At 39.7% G+C, this 4,759-nt stretch overlaps 1 long non-coding RNA gene across 4 annotated transcripts in view; it reads right to left on the bottom strand.

Moving 5' to 3' along the window:
* The window catches only part of LOC108449129, a 15,591-nt gene extending 10,832 nt beyond the window's left edge, over nucleotides 1-4,759 (bottom strand). For 3 of the 4 annotated variants that reach the window (XR_001865257.1, XR_001865251.1, XR_001865248.1), the window contains exons 1-2: nucleotides 4,691-4,759; nucleotides 4,491-4,606 (exon numbers count right to left, since the gene is read on the bottom strand). This is a non-coding gene — a long non-coding RNA (uncharacterized LOC108449129). Of the gene's footprint in view, nucleotides 1-3,540; nucleotides 3,656-4,490; nucleotides 4,607-4,690 lie in introns of all 4 variants that reach the window. The other variant, XR_001865256.1, reaches the window with a different exon arrangement.

Here is a 4,759-nt window from a genome sequence, read left to right as displayed (position 1 = left end):
GTCCTTCAGTGTGCAACCAGCCTTTACCAGGCTCCTCTCTGCACTGACCACAGCAACTTCAGGATTGACCAGAGCAACTTCAGCCCAAGTCCTGTGGATTTCTAGAACCCATCAGCATTAATTTTTCCACGATAAACACCAGCATTAACACATGCATAGAGCCTGCTAAGGAGGTCCTCTCTGCAATTTCTCCATCCCGAGTGACGACAGAGACACTTGTATTCAGGAAATGAATGAATGCTCAATTCTTCATTCTCCCTCCTTCATTCACCTCGACTTACTCGTCCTATACAATGGGTTTACTGCTGGGATAACTTTACTTTCATGCCACATTTAAATGGTACATGGATATAACGCTGGCCTCAATATCAGCTACCCCCTTAGCTCACAGTCTTGCTTTTTATCAAGTATTTGTTATCACTAAAGGTATTGGATTGAAATACACAAGACTGAGAGTCCCTCAAGGACTTATGTAGCTCAGGACAAAGAACAGCAGGCTCATTCATCCTCTTTTGCTGTCTCAGTTTTTATTCAGCAGGTAAATTCTGCCTGTGTGCACGCCGAGGGACTGGCAGCTGGCACGGGCCCATTAGTCCATAACCATGAAAGACTCCGCACCGTCAGAATGTCTGCCTAGCACATACCCCGTGCCACAGCATGGAGGAACTGCATACATAATGGATTTATCCTGACAGCACCTTTAGTTTGAAACATTATCCCTTCAGACAGGAAATGGAGACAGTCATGCATTCCAAGCAATATTAAATGGAGAGTGGAGAATAACTGAGTAACAGCCACCTATTACACAGACTGGGGCTGAGATAGCTACTACATAGTGCAAAGGCCAAGCAAAAACCTCAGTGCTTCTGATCAATTACCTCTAATTTTACACAACCTAGTTTGAAAAAAGCAATGCAATTTTTGCTTAATTCATGCTTGTGATTGAAAAATATTGTGTCTTCTTCTATATCTCACTGCATCTTTTCCTAAATTTCAGTTTATAGCACACTATAAAGTGTCTTCATTTCTCTCTGTTTTATGTTTTCAAGTAAGATTTTATAAAACATTTCAAATAAAATCATATTCCATCTTTCAGAAACTGTAAAAAATACCACTAGAATAATATATTTGTCAAATTTATTGCATTTTCTTAAGTTGTTTTATAGTTCAAAGTCTTTACTTGTCTTTAGCTTTTTACTTTAAGCAAGTGAAATGTTTAAATAATTTTGTGTTTAAAATCATTTTGTGCCCTCTAGTGGCAGCCCTGCCAGGCACCCAAACTGGGACTTTCCTGTTAGAGATGATGTAATGATGGAAGAAAAACAGTTTATTCCCCTATTAAGTGAAATATGTTATCAATCAATTAAAAAATTACAGTCAGCTCTAGTTTTGATGAGGTAATACCACCAGCTACAGATATACCACAAATAGCAAAACCCCCAAAAAACCCACATTTTTCAATGTGTAAGCATTTCACCAAATTTCCTCTTAGAAATTATATTGATGAAAATCGACCTATTTGTAGCCATTTCCTTGCAATTTGTAGCCATTTCAAAGCACTACTCAGTGTACTTCCCATTAGAACATTGTTCAATGTCCAGACACATGGTTTTTCCAGGGTCCACAAAGTGGTATCATCATAAAGAAAAGGCTTAGTGCCATAAAGTTTCATCTTCTCTCATGGAAAATCACTTTGCTTTTCTTAGTAAAACAGCAAATTAATAGCATAGAGGAACAGTAACAAAACAAAGATGGAAAGATTTGACACCTTCAAGGGAAAGTTACACAGGGCAATATAACCTTCTATTATTTTTGAGTTCAGATCCTCTACTCATTCACTTTTTCTTAATTCAAGATAGACTAAATGCATACATTTTTCCTAAAATGTTTAAATGTTTCCAAATTTTTTCACTCTAAGTTTCTGCACCTGATCAGCAAAAAAATCATGCCGCCTTCAAACATCTCTTTTAGCACATATTGCCAGGGGTCTTGAGACAACTAACTCACATACAATGAGATATCCCATATATAGTCTTTAGTAGCCATTTGGGTTTAGTATGGCTTTCATCTTTACTCCCCCAAATTACAGGTCCCTAGGAACACAGTAAATAATAGACATTTTCACTGAATTATAGGTTATTAGTCTTTATAATAACATTCACTTTGCCTCTGAAAATTCAATTCCCAATGAAGATGATAGAAATTCCTGACCAAGCAAACATGGAGATACATGCTTTGTGCAGCTAAAATGCTCTAAGTCACTATGTGCCATTATTACTTTGAAACCCTTGTCTCTCCTAATCCAAACAGCAAGAAACGCTCTTCTGCTTGGCATGTAGATGGTTATTGAGGACTTTGGAAGCTGTTTTTTTCAAACACTTTAAAAATGTTTGTTAGTGTGGCTTCTAACTTTGCCAGTTGGTTTTCTTGAAAATAATAATTGATGGTTTTAAAATGTTCTTTATAATACCCACAACAGAGTGCCTCAGCACTGTGGTAATCAGAGTTGGCTCACTGGTGGGAAAGGATGGAAAACATCATTTGCGACCTTTTTATTGTTCCAAATTCTCTTTGCAGTTTTGATCACTAGGGAAATAACATAGCACACATTTTCCTTTCATATTTTTGCCTTATTGAAAGCATTAGTGCCAGAAAAACCATGACCCAATTTCACATAACTTAATTTTTGTTGAAGTCTTCAGATAAAACTGAAAGATCTTAGAGAATAACTACTTAAAAAATTACACCTATGTAATTAAGAAATATTGTTCTCATTAGCTTTGTTGATCTTACACCTTCAAATTCTCCTGATAACAGTTCTTATGCCTGTTGGATTTGACATCTTTGCTTCTGTTCATTTGAGATGCAAACATCAAACCAGTACTTACTGGAGAAAAATTAGGCCAAATGCACTGAGGGGAGCAGGGGGAAGTAAGACAGCTGCCACCTCCACCACCAGACCCAAGGAAGTAAGATAGATGCCCAGCTCAAAGTTGTCCCTTTGTCCTACCCTGGCTGTGACAGCCACAGGCTGACAGGCACCGTCAGCATGACCACTTGGAGCAGCAAAATCCCATTCCTGAACCAGCTTTGCAGCTGCGCAAGGCAACTGTGTGTTACTTCAGGTTGTCCAATGAGAGCAAATCTTAAATATCTATTTAAAGCAAATCAAATAGGTCAGCATCATATCAAGTACTGTTCACTTCATGTGACAAAAAAGAACTTTCTCTATTCAGAGGTAACAACATTCATCATTAAGGACATTAAAATTTAGATGAATAGAACCAAAAAATTTTGGAAAGGAGTTGGATCAGGTGCAGTCAAATATATATATGCAGTAAGTACTACAGAGAAGGCAGTTCAAGGACTATTCTTCTGTAGTTTAACCTGTGAGGATTCACATGAATGCACAAGACTGCCCAGATCAATGTTAGCAGTAACTTTGGAAGGAATACAAAAATCCCAATCACTTATCTTGATCTGTAGCAGTCAGAATTTGGGAGGAAATCTAAGACTGACGTCAAACTAATCCACATCTACCTCCTGATGGGGTTTCAGTCTTTACTTGAAGCTGGCCACATGGGTGGAGGGCAGCATGGTGGGCTGCGGGCCAGCTGCCACGGCAATCTCCGTATTTTGCAGAAGAGAACCGGACCTGTGTGAAAGGCAGACACCGACAGTGTGCCAGCAGCAGGGGCAGAACGCTGACTGATGGAAAAAGAGCTTTGGTGATTCTAAGAGCACTAACAGATGCTGATGCAGAGCTTGAGGATCTCTGCAGGCCCTGTGTGTTGGGGGTGAGTGATCATGACCAGGCCAGGTCAGGGTGTTTCCACCAGCTGCCAGCTCTCTCTCAGCAGAGGACTGATGCTTCTCATCTTAGCACTGATGTAGATACTAAGAATTGCCCTCTGTAAACTCGCTGCAACACAAATGTGTTCCAAAGGGTTGGCCACTGACGAGCTGGTTGTGTGGTGAATTGTGTGTTTCTTTGAGCACTGTATTGGCTAATTAAAACAGACTTCCAGATTTAAGCATTAAAGGAATTTGGGGCTAACACGCTGGACTGGGATGAGCTGACATATTAAAAAATAATAATAAAAAAAAGTTGAGCAGACAAACTGAGCAACAGTAACAGAAAAGTACTGTGATAATATGTGCAGTAATTTTGAAGAAAATGAAGGTCCAAAGAAAAAAGTGTAAAAAGTAAACCCCAGGTATCAAACACTAAAACCAGCAATGAAAGGAAGCAGTGGGTCTTGTAGCATTCCAGTGAATCGCTCCCAGATGAAGACAAATTATTTGACACAAAGATCTATGAGAAGTAACATACTCCCTAAACTATGACAGAGAAATAAACCAGAACTGTGTATCCATCCAGATGCTAATAGGAAAACATAAAGAACTGGGGACCACAAACATGAACATCTCCTCTAATAACTTCTTTCTAATTGCTCGTGAACGGTAGAATTTTTGAGAGAAACTTGTACCTAGGAATCCAAAGAGAGCTCAAAGATGATTAACGGGACGGGATTCAACGTAGGACCAGGTGCAACAGGTGAGGAAATAACCACGCAGGGACAAAAGCACCTCGATGGGTCTGAGGCTGTTCCACAGAAAACCAACATTAGTGTTATGACCACATTTTTCGCGAAGGCTAAAATACACGTTATCCACGAGCAAAACGCACCGTGACATTCTTTTTCTCTGAAGGCAGCAGGCAGCCGGCGGAGCGCCAGCAGCACCAGCGCGGCCGCCC

Source organism: Corvus brachyrhynchos, unplaced genomic scaffold (genome assembly GCF_000691975.1).
Source record: "Corvus brachyrhynchos isolate BGI_N302 unplaced genomic scaffold, ASM69197v1 scaffold310, whole genome shotgun sequence".
NCBI classification, from domain to species: Eukaryota; Metazoa; Chordata; class Aves; order Passeriformes; family Corvidae; genus Corvus; species Corvus brachyrhynchos.
Note: the sequence above shows the minus strand (reverse complement) of the source record. Positions and strands in the feature narration are given on the sequence as shown.